The sequence below is a fragment of the Aulonocara stuartgranti genome (genome assembly GCF_965226115.1).
Source record: "Aulonocara stuartgranti genome assembly, chromosome: 4".
Taxonomy (NCBI): Eukaryota; Metazoa; Chordata; class Actinopteri; order Cichliformes; family Cichlidae; genus Aulonocara; species Aulonocara stuartgranti.
Window position 1 is genome coordinate 9746166 of NC_138942.1, and position 24664 is coordinate 9770829.

General features: G+C 39.9%; 1 long non-coding RNA gene across 2 annotated transcripts; it reads right to left on the minus strand.

Moving 5' to 3' along the window:
• Positions 1-651: 651 nt before the first annotated feature.
• Positions 652-22263, minus strand: LOC309705778. Of its 2 annotated transcripts, none has more exons than XR_014276607.1 (3): positions 22170-22263; positions 1829-1951; positions 652-1678 (listed from the first exon to the last, which is right to left on the minus strand). It is a non-coding gene; the product is annotated as an uncharacterized lncRNA (long non-coding RNA). The 2 variants fall into 2 exon arrangements; XR_014276608.1 differs by lacking the exon at positions 22170-22263 and adding an exon at positions 13205-13273.
• Between the last annotated feature and the right edge of the window lie 2401 nt (positions 22264-24664).

Consider the following 24664-nt stretch of genomic DNA (forward strand, 5'->3'; position numbering starts at 1 on the left):
CCCACTCGACCCTGACCCTGAGTTAAGGTCTAGTTGATGCCTTCTCATGTCCTGTTATGTCTGACCAGCGGTCTGAATGAATTTGTCTTCTTTAATGTCATAACACCATAAATAAACTTGCCTGGAGTTTTAGCTTTAAAAATTTTAGTTTTTTCCATTGATACTATTTTACAATGATGTCAAAGTGTCACAGAATATTAAAGTAGTGGCTGCCACAATCGTGTGGGGGCAAATTAAATTGCAAGGCTAGGTCAAATCAGACTAGGAAGAGGGGATAGGAATGTATCCCAAAGAACTGCAAAAAGCAAACTAATGCTGAAGAATCATTTGCATAATCACTAGGTGGAGCACTGAGTGGGACCAGGTTAGGACACAGAACCAAAGCCCTGAGCTAATGTGGGAGTCCCATTTGCATTTTCTTTTTAATTTAGTTAGTGCAGACAAATTGAGATAGCTCATCTCAAACAACTGACTGTACTCTACAATGTGCTCTACATTGCAGATTTGAAAATGGAATCACTGAGCAAAGGATTTATTTTCACTTCATTCAGATCCACAGGTTTAGGTTTAGCTTATTAGAGATGTCTTCTGTTCTGACAGAATATCAATCACCTCTCAACTAAGACAAGGAGACCAATTTGAGATCTTATCTTTTTATTGGCAGCTCTCAAGGGATAGTGAAATTTTACTTAAACCAAGTTATTACCCTTAAGGATGTTTATTGTCTTTCTGCTTTGCCTGTGTCTGCACTCATCATCCAGCAGCCAGGTGACAATCCTACCTCCTAATTTCCAGAAGAGCTAGAAAAAAATAAATGAGTGAGGGTCATGCTTGGTCTGTAATTTAGAGAGAATTACGGCTCCTCTTGGCACCCCTCCTCTTGTATGTTTCCTGTGAAGATAGTTGACAACTTGGGTACTTGGTGAGGCAGACAACACACAGTGGAGAGCAGAGCGTGGGCAAACTCAGCCAACACTCAGAGAGGAGGGCTGAGGCCCCATGGTGGCTGCCTCAGCGTGACCGGTGGGATAAACACTACACCTACACTAAAAGCCTTACAAAAGAGACACGGCTATTCCGACAGCTGTGACATGCAGCCTGCACCCTGTGACTCTGAAATGAACAAGGTTTTATTTATGGTTTAGATGGAAGAAAGGCTGAAAATACCTGATGGGGGTACTTTCAGCTCTCAGAGCTCAGCTACTTCGGTTTAGGTCTAGGATTGGCTGCCCAGCCTCCAACTAAATGAAATGGAGCTCCAGATCCGTAAATAGTGACCAGCGTATATACTCTTACAAGGAAAGCACAGTGGGGTTATTTTGACAGGAATGCAAACCATATATAATTAAAAATGGCAAAGTGCCTGTGTGCCTACTCTGGTCTTATTTCTTTTTTTTCTTTAGCCAACTACTCCTCCATCCATTAGCTTAGAGGCAAAAAGTGAAATAGGACCATACCTATATTTCACACATCACACCTTAGAGAATTGTAGTACATGCATGATTCAGGGGCCTGCTACTCCTCGCAGGCTCAATTTCTCCAATGTCAGTAAGTACAATGACTTGAAATTTGAAGTTCTTTGACAGATTGATTTAACCTCAATGTCGTGATGATTTGACAAGCAAATATTCAGGCAGTGAGCACTTCTTGTCTTTGATGCCGACAGCTTCACGAATACCTGAGTAATGAAAAATATTTAATTAGATTGTACCACGTATGATATTTATAGGGAATATATATATAAGAACAGCAAGGGTGTAGGTAAACTGTATAACTGTGTATTTGAATTATTCAAATTTTAAACTTTAAATTCAGTACAATACCCTACCTTTTATTAACAAGCTTGGCTGCATGCCTGTGAAACCATGAGATCCTCTGACTCAGTGCCATCGTTTATACAGTCAGCAATCCTCTCACCTGTCTGCACACAGACTGGCAGCAGCTTCATGGCCTAAAGGGGTAAAAATCACTAGTTAATTATTCATCTTGTGGAACTGATGCCTTCTTTCATCATATAAAATGTCTTTAGAAACATCTCAACTAGACAGTACAGACATGTAATAAAGCAGTCGGCATGGGGCTTAGTGGAAACTACTCGACCGTGAAGGATGTGCTGCCCATTCAGGTTCTTTATGATATTTCTTAATGGTAATTATGTGAGCTATAGTTATATATATATAAACATAACCCTCCTAGTGTTAGCTGAAACACCATTTTTAAGTTATATAGGTACAAGGAAACTATTTGTTTATTAGATGAGATTAATATTACATTTGCATACTGCAAATATCAGCTTGCAGAATGGCTGCGACTGGATTTGATCAAAACCTGTTTCTTTTCTCTTTTTCCTTTTTTATTTTTTTTTTACCTTTCAATTTGTTTGACTTTTGACAAATACTGCATATTTGCTCACTTACCTTCTGGGAAGACTGATAATCGTGTCTGTATGATAAACATGAAGCTACAGTGAGCAGCTTTCTATGAAAACTGAAAACAGAGAGGCATAGACAGCAAAGCTCCCTCCAACATGAAGTAAATACACCCCTAAGCAAAGCCAAAGTTCAGAAATGTTTTACAGCTTGTTTGATTAATCAACTCCAACGTGCTATCTTGATGCAGTATTTTTCCACACTGATTTTAACTTTCTCAGATATTAAAAAAAAACCCAAAACAAATAGTAATATTTTTTCAAAAAAATTTCCATCAGCCAAAATAGTTATACGACTGGCACAGTCTGTCTGATTGTTTGTTTGGTGTTTTTAGGAGGATTACTCAAAAAGTTGTTTACAGATTTTCAAGAAAATTTCACCACAAGTGAGGCTTGGCCCAGATTAGAAGTGATTAACTTTTTGTATTTGATCCAACTCTGGATCTGGGACCAGGAAATTTTGGATGGATTATTTACGATTTGGATAGTGGACATTTGGCATCGTATCTTCACAAATGCATACTGTCTGACTGAAGTTTGTCTGACTGAAGTTTTCTGAATAAAAATGACACAGACTCATCCTGATCATCCAGAGACTCTGTTTTTGGTTTGCATGGAGGGAGTTTACAGCTTTGGCAGAGGTATAGGTGTGGTCTGATGTTTACATACACTCATCATGGGCATGAATGTCATCATAATTTTCAAAGGGTGGAATGATTGTACAGCATACATCTAGAATGATTTAAAAAAACAACAACAATTGGCTGCTTAAGTATAATCTACATTGGATTTTCTCTCATCCGTGTCAAAATGATACATTATACATAGAGGCTCAAAAGAAAAAAATACGTAGAAAGAGAGACAGACAGACAACTAAGGCTTTCAAACCTAAGAACACTACAACAAATGTCAAGCATGGTAGTGACAGCATCATGCTCTGCGACTGTTTTACTAGCAGAGGTGCTGATATATTGCTCAAATAATGAAGAAGAAGGATGATCTCCAAATTTAGCTAGATAATTGAAACTTGTACACAGTTGGGTGTTCCAACAGGACAGCGATTGCAAGCACACATCAGAAGTGGTTTTGAAATGAATAAAGCAGGCTAACAATAAGCTGCTGTAATGGCCTACCCAAAGACCCAATCTCAAACATATAAAAAATTTGTGCACTGTGTTTAAAAGCCAGTTCAGTGCCAGGAAACCAAGCAAATAAAAATGAACTCTACAAATTCTGCCATGCAGAGTGGTCAAATATCTAGCCATTATAATGCCTGCCAAAAGTTCCTGACCAAGGTGGAAGTTGTTAAGGGACATTTAGGCAAATATTAGCGGTGATGTATCCATATATTTGGGCTAGTATGCATACTTCTGAACCTGTGTGGATTAGATAAAACCCTAAATAAGTTGAAACTTTTAAGTCATTAAAGATTTATGCTGTACAATCATTCCACCCTGGTAAAAAAGAACAGTTCAAAGAAATCATTAAAAACCTAAAATACCATGAAATTCATGTCTGTGATGAGCATATGTAAGCCTCATTCCACAACTGTACATGTGGCTGAATGATACAAGAGCAAGTAACAGATAAAACAGTTATGGCAACAATATATGCATACATCCTGATAAAACATTCATCCTACACAGTCTTGTTTTTTCATTCACAACATCTGACTCATTTTATAGGATGTAAACAGACTGATGGTGGGTCAGAGGCCAGGGAAGTGGACTGAGGCACACATGTATATTATACACACATTACTCTTGCAGTGATTTCCAACTAAGTGTTGGTACATTGTAGCCTGTGCTGGTGCATCTGTCTGCAGGCAGTTAGCAATAAGGCGCCCACCAGTCTGCATCTGTCTGACTGCAGCTAGGGAGCTTGTGCTTTCCAGTGCCCTATCCATAAGAGAGCTGAGCCTAGCAGGCAGCCCACACAGATGCTGCGCACTGAGAAAAGGACATCCGCCTACACTGTGTTGTCTAAATGATTCCCCAGCTCACGTAACGATGAAAAAACCAGAGCAGATTGTGAAGTGTATGATCAGCGGAGGTTGGAAAGTGTTCAGAGGAAATACTTGTTTCAGTTCCTTTAAAACTTTTCATTACTGGGCTGCCATGCTTGAATAAAAACCCCAAGGTTAAAGGTTACGAGCTGACCCATGATTTCTGACAGATGGTGCAGAGAAAGGGATTGTTTTGATAAACTCGGGCTAAAAGCACTTCATTCTTTTGAACACCACTGCTTCTGTTAAGGTGAGAAGAGGGCAAGTGAAGTGCACTCACACGCAGCAGGAACATGCTCAGCTATTATTGCAGGTGGTGTTATTGTAGCTATAAAGCAATAAAAGCATGACTCACACACATAGGCATGCATGAACACTGACACAACTGCACACTCAGATTTCTGTTAAGTTGACTGGCATATACGGCCTCAGTCTCAGCAGAAATTTCCAAGGTTTTGATGAAGCACAAAATCCCCCATAAGCTTATTAGCTTGACATATTAATAACCAGTCATTAGGAGAAGAATTATTCATGAACTCATTTTAGACAAAGCATTATTTGTATTAACTTTGCTTGTATTATTATTGCATGACAATATTAATACAGGGATCCTGTTAAAATATCTCAGCATACAAGGATACTGCTTATTATATATATTCAAATATGCATAACTTCATTACTAGTTAGCCCCACTGCAGCAGGCTAATCTTACAAACACTCAGGCTTCGTAAACCAATCATCAGCCACCTCCGCTACATGGATGACAGCAAGCTGTGTGCCAAGAGTGAACAAGATATTGATTCACTGATCCATTCCACTAGAATCTACAGCAATCACATCGGAATGCCATACAGACTAGAGAAGTGTAGTTGGATGGCAACCAAAAGAGGGAAGACAGTCAGAACTGAGGGGATTGTACTACCAGAAGGCAATATTGCAGACATTGAGGGCAGCTACAATTACCTGAGAATCCCACAGACAAACGGGAACCACGAATAGTAAATAGTAAATTCCCTTAGAGCGCAGTCTTAGGAACAGCAAAGATATTGTTTAGGGGGCTGAAGTTCCTAAGCCTCTGGTAGAGGACCAGAGGTGGAGAATTGTAAAAATTCCCTTCTCGCCCCTTTTATCTGTAATGGAACACAGATCTTTAATCTGTCAAGATCCTTTTATCCTTTTATCCAAGCTCCTGTATCTGGAAGTCCCACAGGATTTTAGATCAGTCATTTTCGAGCAATGTAGGGGGCATCTCCCATTTTTCTCGGGACTTCCAGGCCATATTCAGCAGAGATGTTTCTGTATACTATGCCGACCACTTAGTTATGGAGTTCCATGTATGCCCTGCCTGCAAGCATCTTACACACAATCAATCACGACATATTAATTAATAAACTGGAACGGTGCGGGATCAGGGGGGTTGTACTGCATTGGGTGAAAAATTATTTAAGTGACAGGAAACAATTTGTGAAGCTGGGTGTCCATTCCTCATCATGCTTGGACATTGTTTGTGGTGTTCCACAAGGCTCTGTACTGGGTCCAAAATTATTTATTATTTATATAAATGATATTTGTAAGGCATCTGATATATTATAATTTGTATTATTTGCAGACCACACAAATGGGGAATCTAAAGGAGCTGCTGGATACAATTACTTCAGAAATGCACAAAATTTAAAAAATGGTTTAACAGGAACAAATTATCGCTAAATCGAAGTAAAACTAAAATAATCTTATTTGGGAATTCCCTTAGAAATGCATAAGTTCAGATTCATATAGATGGTGTGGAAATTGAAAGAGTACTTGAACATAAGTTTCTTGGTGTGATTATAGATGATAAATTAAACTGGAAGTCTCATATAAATCATATACATAACAAAACTTCAAGAAGTGTTTCAATCTTGAGTAAAGTAAAACACATTCTGGACCACAAATCACTCCACATTCTCTATTGTTCCCTAAATGCACAATATTTGCATTACTGTGCAGAGGTTTGGGGAAATACTTACAAATGTTCGCTATCATCAATCTTTATATTACAAAAAAGGGCCATAAGGATAATCCATAAAACTGGTTACAGAGATCATACAAATCCACTATTCTTAAAATCAAAAATTCTAAAATTCACAGGTTCATTTTCTCACTGCACAAATTATGTATAAAGCAATAAATAACCTGCTTCCTAACAATATTCTAAAACTGTTTTCTAAAAGGGAACGGGGATACAATTTGAGGGGGGAATTAAATTTAAAACATCCTTGTATCGTACAACATTAAAAAGCTTTTGCATCTATGTGTGTGGAGTGAAGCTGTGAAACAGACTAAGTCCAGGATGAGACAACAAACATCCAAGAATACATTGGGAAGATGGCCCCAACTGACCGAGTGCTCAGTGAATACCTCAGGCAGCAGAAACCCAAGAAAGAGGAGGGCTACCAGTGGCTGGACAAAGCTGGACTGAAAGACAGCACAGAGGCACTAATCATGGCAGCACAAGAACAAGCTCTGAGTACAAGATCCATAGAGGCTGGGGTCTATCACACCAGGCAAGACCCCAGGTGCAGGCTGTGTAAAGATGCCCCTGACACTATCCAGCACATAACAGCAGGGTGCAAGATGCTAGCAGGCAGGGCATACATGGAACGCCATAACCAAGTGGCCGGCATAGTATACAGAAACATCTGTGCCGAATATGGCCTGGAAGTCCCGAGGTCAAAATGGGAGATGCCCCCAAGGGTGGTGGAGAATGACCGAGCTAAGATCCTGTGGGACTTCCAGATACAGACGGACAAAATGGTGGTGGCTAACCAACCGGACATAGTGGTGGTAGACAAGGAGAAGAAGACGGCCATAGTGATCGATGTAGCGGTTCCGAATGACAGCAACATCAGGAAGAAGGAACACGAGAAGCTCGAGAAATACCAAGGGCTCAGAGAATAGCTCGAGAGGATGTGGAGGGTGAAGGTAACGGTGGTCCCCGTGGTAATCGGAGCACTAGGTGCGGTGACTCCCAAGCTAGGCGAGTGGCTCCAGCAGATCCCGGGAATAACATCGGAGATCTCTGTCCAGAAGAGCGCAGTCCTGGGAACAACTAAGATACTGCGCAGGACCCTCAAGCTCCCAGGCCTCTGGTAGAGGACCCAAGCTTGAAGGATAAACCGCCCACAGGGGCAAGCTGGGTGTTTTTTTTTAATATAAAATTAATAAATTAATAAATAAAAATACACGTAACATATAATGCAATTGCAAGGTGGTATTTCTGTAGTCTATTGATTACTAGATAATGGAAAAGGGGTGGGATCAAACAAGCTTATGCTTCTTCCTGCTCCTTTTTGAACATGAAAGTTATTTGTAGTTGTGGTTGCTTGTTTTCCTTTTGTTTTCCTTTGTTTATTTGTCTCTTTTTAATTCTATGTTGTTGTACTTTTTTTCAACATGTTCAAAATAAAGATTCAATCAATCAATCAATGTGCTGGATTGCCTCAGGGTCATCTTTACACAGCCTGCACCTGAGGTCTTGCTTGGTGTGATAGACCCCAGCCTCTACTGATTCTGTACTTAGAACTTGTTCCTGTGCATCCATGATTAGTGCCTCTGTGCTATCTTTCAGTCCAGCTTTGTCCAGCCAGTGGTGGGATTTCTGGATGTCAGCCACTTCCTGTATCTGCTGACGGGACATGGTCCTGTCCTTCCATGGTGGTTCCTTCTCTTGCGCCTCTTTCTTGGGTTTTTGCTGCATGAGGTATTCACTTAGGACACAGTCAGTCGTGGCCATCTTCCTGATGTACTTGTGGATGTTTGTTGCCTCATCCTTGACTGTGGCACTGACACTCACTAGTCTCCAGCCTCCTTTATTCTGCTTAACCTACAATCTTAGGGTTATGGACTTGGGGTGAATCCTCCATGCATGGTCAGAGGCTTCTATCTCCTTCTTTGGCCAGCTTATTATCCCAACAGGGTACTGGGGGGGGATAATTTTTTAACTTTTGCTGCTTCCTTGTGGGTTGCCAAGTTTTTTAACTAGAGGGATATTTGGGAAATAGATTTTCACATTTTTGTGTGTAGCCTCTATTTAAAAAAAAAAAAAAAAAAAAAAAAAGCTGTTTGCTTTAATTTGAAGAAATCAGATGTCTTCGGGCCTGTGGTGCTTCTTAATTAAAATGCAACACAGAACTCTCAAAACTTGTTTCAGAAATCAGAAATGTATTATTCAGTAAAATAATTATACTGAGTTTTCCTGCACCAGAACTCCAGCTACGCTTTTTTTCTCTCTGTCCTGAGCAAATATGATATGACTGCTTACAATGAAATACAATTATGAACAAAGTGAAGCCATGCATGAGCCTTATGCAGTTCAGACTGTTTAGATAGTTCCAGTTACTGATTTGTGATGTTAGCATGAATGATTTTTCAGTTAAAATTAATAAAATGTTTATGTAAAGAGATCTGATGTTCTTACAATAATAGATATATTAAACATAACAAAAATTAAACACACCCACTCTTTTTCTTTAGGTCAATGTAACTAGTTTAACTAGTCTTTAAACTTTCTTTTTCATTACCATACACCCAAAGTTTTCTTTCAAACAGAACATAGTTTGTGTGTGTTTACCACACAATAGCTCCACTGTGTTAATATCATTAAAGCCTGACCACCTGTTTAACTCTGGATTACTCTATATGCCTGCTAGCTCTACCATGAATGCTATGTTGGTGTCTCTCAAGTCCTGCAAAGATGCACTGAACTGTATCAAAACACTGCAGCAGTTGGACAAATACTCCTATGTTGCCACTAAAAGTCTTATAGAAGCACTCAAAAGCCTTATACTGTACTTCCAATAAAATTCTAGAGGTTTTTCTTCCCTTTTTGCAAATCACATCATTTGTTCTTAGCAGAATGAGAGTACCACCTGATTCATGCCATCTGAAACATCTGTGCTTCTCCCAAAATGCTGGCTCCACGGTACATCTGAACTTTATTTTGATTAGAATTGTGACTAGCGGAGATAATCACGCATCACTTTCTAAAAGAGCTGCTCTCAGAGGAAAACACGTTGAATCGAGTGAGTACATCACCAGGGGGGTCCCTGAAACGAGCAAGGAGAAATAAATCATGAAATCTCTGCTGCATGCAAAAGCAGCATTTTAATTATTACTGTACATTTTTAAAAAATGCTCCAATTCTGCTCTATTCAGTGTGCCAGGAAGAGTTATGAATACTTCCACATTGAGTGCTTACAAAGGTGTCAAATACACACAAATCAGCAAGTATAAGGGCAGCAGCTGGTGTTACTATTATGATCTAATGAATAATCTGCTGTCAGCAAAAAGATTGTTACATCACTGTCAAATGGTTACATATTTGTCAAAAGTAAGACTTAGGACAAGTTCTTCAGTTTTAATTTTTTTTATAACTTGTAGTTTTAGGGGCAGATTAGGACAAATTCATTTAGGTTAAAGTGAGATAAAGTAGCTTAAGTAAATGGGGGTTTTTATGTGAAACAGAGGAAGGATTTTAATGCTGTATGAGTTTGGTCTCACACATGCAAACCCAAAAGCCCCAGAGACAGAGACAGCATGTCGTAAGGACCACTGAGAACAGCTTCTGCCTTGTTTCCGGCCTGCAGCTCTTATGTGTGAGGGATGCAGCATATGGACTCATTCATCCAAAAAAGCCCACTGGCTCTTTCAGCAAAGACAACGTAAAACTGTATTTTGCTCGGCGCGTATGTAAGCACCTTTCTGTATTAATCATAATAACAGATGAAAAGTCAACAGAAAAGGAAACATGCTCATTTGCTTTCTTCAGTCAGAGAAGACTGACACCACTCTCAAAAATGTAGTTAGCATGTGAAGTGGCAACCAGCAGGTACTTAGGGTTGATAACACAAAGACTGGAAACAGGAGGAAATCAGCTAGCCTCATTCTGTCCTAAGGCAATGAAATCTTTAATTAACACATCATATCTCACAAAAAACCACAGCTACACATACATTTCATTATCAACAATGTAGCCATTATCCATGCAACATTTAGTGAGGGAGATTTTAAAGACATTCCTTTTGGCATTTTATATAAACCTTGTTATTGAACAGGTAACTGGTGGGTGGCGGGAGGGAATTAAGCCTGAGCATGTATCGGTTCAAACTACACATTCTAGCACTAATACACAGACAAATTAATATAGCATATGTACATTTCTTACAAAGCCTAACATCTAACAGCAAATACATTTACAGCTTAGTAAGCCTTAATTCAAGGTAACTGTATTTACAGTCATTTCAAGAATCTTGAATCTTGAATCTTGAATTCAAGGTAGCTGTATTTACAGTCATGTATTATATATGTATATACACACGAATGCAGTCATGTGAAAAATAGCTTTCACGGGTACATAATATGAACACTGAGAATTCCATAGGAATTAAGAGGGTAAGCAGTGCTAAAATCAGGTGCATTACCTGATTACCTGATGATTAGCAAGTGTGACCACTTATTTAAAAGCTCAAGGATTCAGGTATGTGTTATCACAATGCTACAGTCTTCAACCCAAGGTCAGACGCTCAAAAGCCCAAGAGCTCCATCTCAGACTCTATGGGCCCGAGTTAGTATATTAAATGCTAAAGTTAATGACAGTACAATTAGAAAAAGGCTAAACAAGTTGAAAGGGCTGCAAGGAGAAAACTTCTTCTCTCTAAAAAGTACATGGCAGCACAGCCTAGGTTTGTAAAATGGTATCTAATCAAACCACAAGACTTCAGGAATAGTTTCCTTTAGACTGACCAGATGAGAGGTGGAGATGTCTGGTCATAATGCATAGTGCCTGATTTGGCAAAACTCTAATATGGTCACGTGTTTGTGCTGATAATGCATTATGTGCATTATGTGTACAAACACTCCATACCAACTGATATACACAGTGATAATTTAGGCTTGTTTTGCTGCCACAGTACCTAGACACACTGCAGTCACTGAGGTCAAGAGAAGATCCTCTGTATACCAAAGGATTCAAGAGTCAGATGTGAGGCCATCGATCCAACAGCTAAAGCTTGGACCAAATTGGCTCATGCAAGAAGAAATTGAGCCTAAGTACACCAGCAAATTTACAAGAGACTGGCTGAAAAAGAAAAGAATTAAGGTACCTCGACCTGGTTGAAATGCTGAGGGGATCTTAAGAGAGCTGTGCATAAATGAATGCCCACTAACCTTAATGAATTGAAAAAATACTGTAAATATGATTGGGCCAAAACTGCTCCACAATGACGTGAGAAACTGATAAAGTCATATAGAAAATAGTTACTTCAAGTTATTGCTGGTAAAAGTGGTTCTATAAGCTGCTGAACTGTGGGATGTACAAGAGGTTCCTGTGAAAACGTTCTCGTTTGCATGGCTGTACATGTATGTGCTAAATTGTGATTAAAGTGAGATATTTAACTGGGGTTTTTTTCCCACTTTGGATTACCAGGGAAGACAAAAAACATTACAAATGAGTGTTAGTGAGTTCTGACTTTGTAGGGTCTTCAGTCATACACTTATGTGACACTGTGATACCACCAGATTCAAGTGGTACAGATGCAGTCGCAGTAATCCTTCTTCATATCTCTCAGGCTCAAGCTAATCAAACCATTAAAATGATGCAGGTGTCAGGCAGGTTGGAGAGGCTTGGAGCCGAGCAATGACAACTCCGATGACTGGAGATGAAGATGTCTGCTTTTTGCTCATCCTAAGCTAGCACCTGCATTTGTTCAGCGTCTATGTGAGTTTGTGTGTGAGTGTGTATGTAGCTCTCTGTTGAATATTTCATTCAGGTCAAGGGCAAAAAGCACTTGTTCGCCAACACGAGGAATAACAGACTGCTAATGGCAGGCATATGGGCAGGCAAAGTGAGTTTTTTAATTGATAAATTAGATAACTGGTTTTTATTCAGCATTTAGGTACAATTCCAATTTATTGTTTCCACTGCTAGGATATCATTTCAGTTGTCCCCTGAGCAGAGAAAGCTGACTGAGTATACAAATAAGTCCATTTTATTTCTAAATAAATGGTAGCTGATGGGTTGTGGTAGCCATTTGTGCTGATCCCCATTAACAGATGATGCTTCCACATTTTACAGCTGCATCACTTGATGACACTCCAGGGGAACAGATGTGTTCAAATGAATTTACAGAGAACTCTGACGTGAAAGAGATGGTGTTCCATTATTTTTCTGTCATTTTGCTCGGCGCAAAGTCATCAGCTGTACAGCAAGAGGTTCAAAGCCCAGGAACAAACAATTTCAAAGTCTTAGTGTAGTTAAACAGCATGTACGGGACTACAAAATAACACATGCGTATTCATTATTATGCAAATTACTATGGGCTCTTCAGGGGCTCTATGATTTTGTTTTCAATTATACAGTCTCCTCTGTCACCTTACAAGTTTTCATTCCTCTTTCATTGTTTTTGAACATCAAATCCATAACAGCTTTGGCATTAAATTAAAGTCCAAATGGAAGTTTTAGAGGACGCCTTAGAGAATTTGGTTACATTATGTCACACCAAATGCATAATTCTCATTAAAGGATTTATAAAGTCTGCGTATGAATGAGCAAGTTCCTGGCAGCTTCACTTGAATATCTGTCACTATACTTCCAATAAAGTGTCAAACATTAAATTCTTCCAATATTAGTATTTTCCATTTTTTAACAACATAAATATGTGAACAGTAAAACTGTCATACTGTCTAAATCAATTATAAAAAAAAATATTAATAAGCAGCACAAACATTATTTATACCTTCTCGTGGTTGATTGGTCCCATGTCTTCGGGTCTTCAGAGTGGCAACAAGCTGCTGCCATGAAAGCAAGCCTGACTTTCACCACCACTGACATTATCTCTGAGTAAGGCCTGATATGAGGTAAATACAGCTATTTAGTTAACTGACTATACAAAAAGAGCCAAGACAATTATTCCAAACAGACTGTTGGCTGCATCCCCTGGCAAATGTGTTTGCAGCTTGCATTAGTATTTATGACGTTACTGTGTGTCAACTACTGGGGCATGTGGGATGGATTAACTTTTCCAAAGAGAACAAATATATAAAGTTACAACTTTACTGCTTCTAGCAAATTCTGTAGAATTGTAATGTATCAAAACTAACATCAGCATCTCGCAGTTGAGCAAAACATTAATTATTTTGATGATCGCTTGAACTGCAAGAAACATTTCTCTTGCAGTTCTGTAGATAAAAGTCAATTTTCAAAATTCATTAACAAGTATTGAAATGTGGAAACATTCAATAGAAGCATTACAGATATCAGTGTATTAAGACTGGACTGAGGTTGAGTTCACCTTGAATTCAACACTCAATATTCACTACATGTAAATAGAATTTGAATAGCCCAAGCAGGAGAGATTATGCAGTTCTAGTCAAGGTTGCCTTCATGTGTTGATGAGTTGTGACATGAGTTCTTGTTAATGTGATGTAGTCAAAGGAGCTTGCAAAGAAAAGCGTCTGGACTTCTTTAAGTTGCTTGAAGACGTTTCACCTCTCATCCGAGAAGCTTCTTCAGTTCTAAGGTCAAATGGTGGAGAGTCCCAGATATAAACCTAGTGGGAGTTTCCCCCCACAGAGGGACAAAAGGACCCCCTGATGATCCTCTAATCACCTGAGCCAAGGTGTGAAATTGGGTGTGGGACCCAATCAGCCAGAGTTTCGGGTGTGTTCATTGTGAAACCTGGCCCCACCTTGTCATGCGAATTCCTGAGGTCAGATGGCCCAGGATGTGAGTGGGCGTTAAGGCGTCTGGGAAGGGATCTCAAAACTGGATTATAGATGGCAGAGAGTTGGTGTCGTAAACCCCCGCCTCTGTTCAAAGATGGTCGCTCACAGTGGACATAGATGGCTTCTTTCACTCCTCTTTCAAACCATCTGTCCTCTCTGTCCAAAATGTGAACATTGGCATCCTCGAAAGAGTGTCCTTTATCCTTAAGATGCAGATGGACTGCTGAGTCTTGTCCTGTGGTGGTGGCTCTTCTGTGTTGTGCCATGCGCTTGTGAAGTGGCTGTTTGGTCTCTGAACAGAGGTGGGGGTTTACGACACCAACTCTCTGCCATCTATAATCCAGTTTTGAGATCCCTTCCCAGACGCCTTAACGCCCACTCACATCCTGGGCCATCTGACCTCAGGAATTCGCATGACAAGGTGGGGCCAGGTTTCACAATGAACACACCCGAAACTCTGGCTGATTGGGTCCCACACCCAATTTCACACCTTGGCTCAGGTGATTAGAGGATCATCAGGGGGTCCTTTTGTCCCTCTGTGGGGATCACTCCCACTAGGTTTATATCTGGGACTCTCCACCATTTGACCTTAGAACTGAAGAAGCTTCTCGGATGAGAGGTGAAACGTCTTCAAGCAACTTAAAGAAGTCCAGACGCTTTTCTTTGCAAGCTCCTTTGACTACGATGACTTGGATGACTGAGAACCTTCACAGACTTAATGTGATGTAAATGCAAAACTTTTGTCATATTGTACACATCTTTTCTCCTTTACTTGTATCATTAACTGACATATATTTAGTTGTGATTAAAAAAAAAACAATAATGTAAATATAGCCGCTGTATTCCAGTCTGTGACTCATAAGACATAAAAGTCAGCTGTATTGACAGTTTGCTCATTTCTGTTAGGACTTACCTCTTAGAGATGGTGTACAATTTACTGCAAATGTTATGTAATCATGCAAGAATAATGTTAAATTATCATAACATTAAAAGGACAACTTAGTTGGAAACCACAAGGAGTACATACTTGGCTAGTGGAGCTAAGAGCAGACCATAGCAACTTCTCTGAACAGGCTCCAGTAACTATCACAATGGCAGACATCCAAGAAAGAGTGCCAAATATGAAGAGCTGGACAGTACCAGGCCCTGATATGATTCACACTTACTGGGTAAAGAACCTAACTGTGTCATGAGTGTTTGGCAGCACAAATGGCTAACTGAAGACCAAAAAGTCTTGATCCCCAAGGATCCTGAGAAAGGATCAATTCTATCCAACTACCTGCCAATAACCTTCATCAGTACAACATGAAAGCTCCTGTCAGGCTATGATGAACAGGCACATAGTTTCATACATGAACGTGGCTCAGGATGGTTTTGGATACCAACTACGGAATGGAGCAATCCTTAGCCACTTCCGCTACATGGATGACATTAAGCTATATGTCAAAAGTGAATGAGACATTGGTTCTGTCGTGGTCCTGGGTGTGACCCAGTGTTTTGTGTTTGATTTATAATTCTTGATTATTGTTAAAGAAGCTTGGAGTTTCTGTTTCTGTACCCTCCCTGTGTTTCACGTTTGGTTACCCTTTGTCTCCATGCTTCATGTTCCCTCTGTCTCCCCGGTCAGTCATGTCTCTCTGTCTCATTGTCAAGTCCGCATCTCTGTGTTATATTTCCTGTTTTACTTTGAAAGTCTGTGTCTCATGTCAGTGTTTCTAGTAAAGATGGACCGATCCGATATTACCTATCGGTATCAGTCCAATACTGATCTAAATTACTGGATCGGATATCAGAGAGAAATAAAAAAATGTAATCCGATCCATTAAATATCAAAAAAGCACCTCACAAAACTTGCGACATGGCATAACTCGGCTCATAACTGTAGCACGTCGGAGCAGTATGCATCACGTGATAGAGCGGCTGTGGCGTGCAAGACCTGTTGTCTGGTTGAGCATTGGAGCCTCACTACCAAACCGGCATTTCATCTCCGAGAAAGTTATCCCAGAAACAAGTAAAGCAAGTGTGTAAGTTCATCTCTGAATGTTTGTAAAGCATTCCAGCGTTAAGCTTAACAACCAATATATGGAGCGACTGCCTCTTCTCTCTCCCTTCCTCTCCTGCTGCTACTTCAATCATGAAACTGATTAATGATCAGCTGATCGGTTTTTCTGTCACGAGTCAGTCTCTCTTGTTTGTTTATCGCCCATTTCGCTCCAGAAAGAGGAAACCAGCGGCTGAACAACAGCAGCACGTTTAAGCTTGCTAATCTGTTGTTAGAATTTATTTAATATTACTTTCTAGACCAGGATCTTTTTCTACATAGCTGACACTGGTAACTGTGCAGGGGTGGATCTAGCAAAGTTTAGCCAAGGGGGCCGATAGGGCATGAACAGGGAAAAGGGGGCACAAAGACATACTTTTCTTTCTTATTCTCATTTAAAATGTCTAGCTTTTAATAAGTAAATATCTGAATCTTACACCCAAAGTTTTAATCTGATGAAAAATGTATAGAAGTTCATTACTGTATATAGTAACTATTAAGTCTGATATACCCTAGCATTTCTGTGCATTTTTTTTTCACACTGCATCAAATTAAAGTTGATTACGTCGATTAAGCATCATGAGGTGGGGAGTGGTTCCCTATTTATTTATTTTTTGCTGGGAGTTTGCAACCCTATTAGTTAGGTTGCTTACTCTTTAAAATACCAGAATAGGGATGATGGAGTAGGTTTAAGTTTATTTGATTGATCAGTATTGCTGAACTATGAAATATTTTGGGTGCAGTGTATTTTTTGCATACAGGTATAACAGAATAGCTTTAGTGTGTTTTTTTTTTAACTTGAGTTTGAACTTATACAAAATGCAGCAAGATGTTAAAAAACTGTTTTATTGATTAAAAAATACACTATATCGGATTCATATCGGTATCGGTCGATATCCAAATTTATGATATCGGTATCGGACATAAAAAAGTGGTATCGTGCCATCTCTAGTTTCTAGTTTTGCTTCCCTCGTCTCGTTATGTCTAATTAATCCCAACTGTCTCCCTTCCACTGTTTCCCATTCCCTCTTTACTCCTCTGTATATTTAAGCCCCGTGTTTGCCTTTGCCCTTTGTCATGTCGTACCACCTCATGTGCGTGAGTCTCTTATTTCATGGTGTTAGAGTTTTCTTTTCCCTAGTGTTTATGTTTCTACCTTCCATTTTTCTAAAGTTTAGTTTGTTTTTTGTGAGTTTATGTTTTTGACCATTTTTCCCAACAATAAAGCTGCCACCTTTAGTTTTACCTTCCGTCTATGAGTCATGCATTTGGGTCCAATCCTGCCTGCCACACAGCTTCACATGACAGATTGACTGATCCATACCACTAGGATCCACAGCAATGGCTGTAGAAATGTAGTAAGATGGTAACAAAGAAAGGAAAGGCAGTCAGAAATGAGGGGACTACACTACCGGAAGGCAATACCACAAAAATCTACGTCAGCTAAAGGTACCTGGGAATCCCAGAGGCAAGTGAGAACCATAAAAGGGCCGTTACAGAAAGCCGCAACTACCAAATACCTACAGAGAGTAGGGCAAGTCCTGAGGAGTCCGCTGAATGGGAAGAATAAGATCAACACCACAATCTGCAGATTGAGACGGTATATGATGTAAACCTAGCAGGGGTATACAAGGTATACATCATATTGATAACCTCACTGAGGGGGTGCAGAACAGCAGTGTTCTACCTTGGTAGATACCGCACTTGATGCCTACTTGGGATTTTGGCTTGAAGTTGGCCTTTGGTGTTGTTCCCATAGAGTTCCTGATGAAGTGTCTTAAGTCCCTGTTGATTTTGTATAGTCCTATGCATTCCAGGATCCAGGTGTGGGCCATTGAGTCGTAGGCTTTCTTGTAGTCAACCAGGTGGTGCATAGGTTAGTCAGCCTGGTCTTGCAGTCTTGGGCGACTGCTCATCTACCAAGATCTGGTGTTTCACTCCTCTGGTTGGGTCCTCCTCTGCCAATTCCTTTCTGGGTCCCGCACATGTACTGAACCATGTGCCTGTTCATCTGTGCTGCTATAATGCCTGATAGGAGCATTATTATTAGTCTGGTCTTTCAGGGGGATGCTTGGGGATCAGCACTTTCTGGCCTTTGGTCAGCTATTCTAGGTGTCTCTTGTTGACTAGGAACTGGTTCATTTGTACTGCCAGACACTCATGGAGTGCAGTTAGCTTATTCAGCTAGTAGGTGTGAATCATGTTGGGGCCTGGTGCTGTCCAACTCTTCATACTGGAGACCCTTGGATTCTTGGATGACTGTAACTGTGATGGTTACTGAACCCTGTTCAAGGAGGTTGCCGTGGTCTGCTCTTAGATATCCCCAATGCTATTCCAGTATTGCTCTGTCTCCAGCTTTAACTGTACCATGACATGAATATCAGATAGTTTCATGAAGCTAAAATTGTGTGTTATACTAAAAGGGTATATTTGGGAAATCTATGGAAAGACATGTGTGGCGGTCTATCCTTCAACCTTGGGTCCTCTACCAGAGGTCTGGGAGCGTCTTCCTCTCCTTGTCTACCACCACTATGTCTGGTTGGTTAGCCACCGCCATTTTGTCTGTCTGTATCTGGAAGTCCCACAGGATCTCAGCTCGGTCATTCTCAAGCACCTTAGGAGGCGTCTCCCCTTTTGACCTCAGGACTTCCAGGACATTCTTGGCACAGATGTTTCTGTATACTATGTAGTCCACTTGGTTATGGCGTTCCATGTATGCCCTGCCTGCTAGCATCTTACACCCTGCTGTTATGTGCTGGATAGTGTCAGGGGCATCTTTATACAGCCTGCACCTGGTGTCTTGCCTGGTGTGATAGACCCCAGCTTTGTTCAGCCACTTCCTCTATCTACCGGTGGTACATACCTTCAATAGTGGTTCCTCCTCTTGCTCCTCTATCTTGGATTTCTGCTGCCTGAGGTATTCAATAAGCATATATATATATGCACTTTTTTCTTTATGAAGTGTATTAGCAATATGAAGGTAATACTGAAGAACACGCTATACAATGTATATTGGAACAATGACACTTCATGCTGTGAACCTTCTCAGTATCACATCTTTCATACTACATAATTGCATGCAGTCACTTAGCAATATATTTTGTGCTGGAGAAGAAAATGACTCATAAATGCTCTAAGTGGAGCTTTGGAAATATATCTGATGTCACAATGAAACTCAGTTGGAGTGCTATGGTTTTCACACTAATGTTTATGTATAGTGGCAAGTGTCAAAAGTGTTTTGTGTATGTTGAGGAGGCATGTATGTTAATGTGCTTGTGTAATTGAGTTTCTAAATCTCCATAGTTTGAGCTTTTCTTTACACTGACTATCACCAGGTCCAAATTTCAAATTTCCCTGTGTCTTTAATGAGAAAATTGCAGAAAATTTGTCATATTCTCCCACTTTGGTGGTTTGGTTGGATTTTGCTTGGATTTTTTTTTTTTGTCCTTGTAGGTAGTTTCTCTCTTAACAATCTATTGAGCCAATGCTCATCCTGCTGAATGGCTGCCACTCAATTTCTTATGCTGACTGCTTATAATGCATTTGTTTAATATCCACCAATAACTGTAATCTGACCAGCCTTTCTCCAGACTGTGAAAATAAAATACCTATTAACCTTTTATATTGCTCAGTGCATATGCAAGGGTTGAAGTCCCAGAAATCATTAATAAGTCACACTCGAGTGGCAGATCTAAGACCCTGCAGTTATGCATGTCCAAAAAAAGAGACTTCCTCAGATTCCCTCATCTGCATACAATCAAACTGTGCAGTGAGCCATTAAGGAGGATGAAGATGAGCAGGAAGACTTATGAAAGGGTCTGTGTTGTCTTAACCAACAAAGACAGGAAATAAATCAGTAAGTCTTAAGCAGTGAATGAGCTGCCTGCTGGTAGTTAAAGTCTCTCTCTGTCTCGCTCCCTTTCTCTTTCTCTCCCTCGCCTTTTTAGCTGCTGGCAATGATAGGCAAGTTCAGGCCAGATCTGGAAACCTCAGGGTGCAGTGGTGTAGTCAGGGCAAACTGCATCAGTAGAAATACACAGTAACTGAAGCCAAGCTTTCAGTGTCTAAAGAAGATAGATAATTTTCTCATAAAGGAAAAACAGACTCATTATTTTGATGAGAAACAGCTGGTGAGCTGCCAATTAGACACGAAATTTACATTATTAGTGAAATTTGCTGCTTGCAGTGATGTTTTTTTCCCTTCTTTCTTTTTTTCTTTTTTTGTGAATGAGTTCTAAAAGAAAATTGGCTCTCAACAGATAAGCTTGCTTGTCCACTCTGTGCTAAAGAAAGATATTACTTTGGCAAAAGTTTGGAATTGCAAATGCATATGATTCAAGAAAAAACAAATAAAGCCAACGTATAAAAGCTGGCAAATCAACATAGCAGATGGAGTGGAAAATATGGGATGGGATTGTGCTCTTCAAAGGCTTAGGTCTGTTTTAAATCCAGTTTTTTTAGAATCAATATATCATGAAAGTTTGATTGCACAGATGGCATTTTCATAGCACTCAAACCAGATCATAAGTTTCAATGAATATTTCAAATAACACCCAGAAATTTAACATCATCAAAAGCATGTTGAGGCTGTAGCAGTTTGGACTGAACGTAAGTTTGGTAATGATAACAGTCCCTGAAAGTCTCAAAGGCTAAATGAAAGAGGCCCTCTGACCTTTTCACAACAAGTATCTTTATATTGCAGATTTAAAATTCAGAGGACATTTTCACTTTATGGGAGAGGTTGTAAAGGTGAGGGGGCTACTGAATAGAGAGACATTTGAAATGATAATTTTATCTGGCGGAAAATATTGTTATCATTTAACTTCATCATTTAGATAAACTGCTTGTTTAATATTCACACTGTGTTACAGAGCGATAAGCATATTTTTCAGTATGATTCCCATGTCAGAATGAGATTGTCATTACTCATTGTGCAGATTTCTTATCGGATGTTCAGTAAGAAAACAAAAATACCTTTTGAAGCTGAATCGGAAAAACGAGAGCTAAACTAATGAACAGTTACTTTCATAAACAAGCATTTTAATGATGACATGATGATAAAGATGTTCTACGGTCTTATAGAATCTTCTTTTTTTTTCTTTTTTAATTCATATTGTTCAGTGTCTTTGTCCTTCTGGAGATGCTTTTATTGATTTCCATCAACGAGCATAAAAACAACCTCACACAAACACAAATCATATTTTTCTACTAGCCTCTTGTTGGATTTGGTTCTGTCCTGCTTTTCTGCTCAGGGGCAGGAACATTCTCTCCAACAAGTCTTCCAGTCTTGAACATTTATTTGTGCAAGGTCGTTTATTGAAAGCACTTATCTAAGGTTTTCAGTGCATGGGAGCATAGAGAAGAGCGAGGCTTAGCCGCGCTTTTGTGTGCGTGTGTGGCTGAATAACTATAATATATAAATGAATGTCAAATAGTTTCAGGAAGCTAGAAATGCGTGTTATAGGAACAGAGTATGCTTGGAAAATATATGGAAAGACATGTGTTATACTGTAGCCAGCATTTAACAGCAGGAAAACAGACAGCTCTGTCCATGCAAAGCATCGGGGAACTCACAGATTTTGCTCTCCTCTTTTGGAGGTTGTTTGTTGACTTGCTTGTTTAAAACCTATATAGATGGAGGACTATGTTTTGACTCACTGTCTCACCTGGTTGGGATCTATTGGGGAAAGGTATATTTGATGAATGAGCCAACTATTTCTTTATTAGTAATACGTTAGAAACAGGAAGAGGCAAGGATTAAATGGTGGAAGTTGAAGAAGGAAGGTTGTTGCACAGACTTCAGGAAGGAGCTGAGATAGGCTCTGGGTGGTAGGGAAATGTTGTCAGTGACTGGGAAAGTAGCTGTAGTAAGGGGGAAGAAAGGGCAGCTATGAAGACGATGAAGAGAGGAAAGATGGTTGGTACTGATGACATACCTGTGGAGGTATGGAGATGTCTGGAAAAGAGGACAGTGGACTTTTGAACCAGGCTGTTTAACACAATCCTTGAGAGTGGGAGGATGCCTGAGGAATGGAGAAGAAGTGTCCTTATCAGGATGAAGCTGATGAGCCATACCATGAAATATGGGACAGAGTTGTTGAAGCTAGGTAAAGAAGAGTGGTGACAGCCAGGAGCAGCAGTATGACTTCATGCTGTAAAGGGCACTTCAGAGGCGATGTTTGATTTGAGAGTGTTGATGGAGAAGTATAGAGAAGGTCAGAAGGAGTTGCACTGTGTCGTTGTGGATCTAGAGAAAGTATATGATAGGGTGCCATGATAGGAAGTGTGGTATTTTCTGAGGAAGTCAGGATGGCAGAGAAGTATGTGAGGGTGGTGCAGGATGAAGAAAGCGGTGAGATGAAGTAGGAGTGACAGGTGGGGGGTGGAATTTCATCAGTGTTGACTCTGAGCCCCTTCTCAGGGATTTCTCAGAACAGCCTGACAGATGAGGTCAGGGAGGAGTGTCCATGGACTAAGATACTTGCAGATGACATTGTGATCTATAGTGAGAGTAGGGAGGTAGCAGGTAGAAGAGAGCCTGGAGATGTGGAGATATGTTCTGGAGAAAAGAGAAATGGAAGTCAGCAGAAGACAGACAGAATACATGCGTGTGAGTGAGAAGGAGACAGATGTAACAGTGAAGTTGCAGGTAGCAGAGGCAATGAAGGCGGACGAGTTAAATACTTGGGGTTAACCACTCAAAGCGGTGGACGATGCACAGGAGAGGTAAAGAAGAGAGTGCAGGGTGGAGTAGGTGTGGATGACTGTCAGGGGTGATTTGTGGCAGAAGGATGGCAGGATAGAGTGACAGGGAAGGTTTACAAGGTGGTAATGAGACCTGCTATGTTGTATGGTTTGGAGACAGTGGCACTGACAAAAAGACCGGAGGCCGAGCTGGAGATGGCAGCACTGAAGAGGCTCAGATTTTCATTGGGAATGGCTAGAATGAACAGGATTACAAATGAGTACATCAGAGGGACAGCTGAGGATGAGTAGTTCTGAGAAAGTTAGAGAGGCAAGGTTGACATGGTTTGCTCATGTGCAGAGGATAAAGGTTGTTGGAGCTTCCAGGCAGGAGGAAAAGAGGACGACCACAAAGAATATTCGTGGATGTTGTGAAGGAGGTCATGCAGAGGGTTGGTGTGACAGAGGAGTATGCCAGGGTGAGAAAGAGAAAAATGATTAGTTGTGGTGACTCCTAATGAGAGCAGCCAAAAGAACAAGAAGAATTAAAAACAAGATGCTACTAGATATCAATGTTGAAAGCCCAAATACTTGTCTGGAAATAAACAGTGTGTGTTGAGAGCAAAAGATAGATTGGATTAGATGAAAAACAATATTGAAATCATTGCGTATCATCTGATGGCAATTTAACTTTCCATTAGCTTTTTAAAGTGTATAATATTTGTAACAATGACCTGCAGATGGAACAGGAAGTCTTGGCCTGGATGCCCACTGGCCCACCTAGAATGTGTGAAATAAGACTAGATGTATGCAGACTAGATGTATTCCCAGACTGAGACTCAAGTAATATTCTTAGATAATGTGTGTAGGTAAGGTCTGTAATTTTATCTTCTTAATTTCAACTTGATTAATTTAAAGGGTAGCTGAGTGGTGGAGTGGTTGCACTCCACAGCAAGAAGAGCCTGGGTTTGAATCTGCTGGTCAGCTGGGGCTTTTCTATGTGTATGTGTGGTTTCTTTTCAGGGACTCTGGTTTCCTTACACTGTCCAAAGACACGTATGATAGGTTAATCGGTGGGCTAGATTCCAACCCACCTAGGACCCTGAATTAAGTAAAATTAATAAAACGCATTTGTGAATTATAATTCAACCACTCTACAGATATAGCCTATTTGTTTTTTGTTTTTTTCTGATCTGCTGGTTCAGTGAAATGTGGACAACTACATTTCATCAAGTAAGATTTCATCAGCTCCAGTTAGTTTAAATGTTAGCTGTTCCCAAGAGGGATATATGTTTAATATGACATGTTATCCATAGGAAAAGGTGGTATGTCATGATCTTTGAATAGCCTAAACTTTATATTGTGGCTGCTGAAGAACTGTATGGATAAAATAAGTGGAATAAATACATTATATTTATATCATATCATATCATCTCAGTGATATTTTGTAACATGTTTTAAGACACTATTTAAAAACATGCAAAAATGCTTTTGCTGTAACAGAAGTTGGTCCCAAACTAAATATTTAACTAAATGTTACATTTCCAAAATGAATATTTAATGAAATCACGCAGAGTGTTCCCTAAGTTAAATATTTCAGTAAACCCCAAATTAAGGTTTTTCTAAACTAAATATTTAACTAAAGTTAAATGTTGGATTTTCCAAACTAAATATTTCACCAACTGTTAAATGCAGACATTCTCTCTCACATGCTGTTCTTCTGCATTTTGGTGTTTTCTTCCAGGTT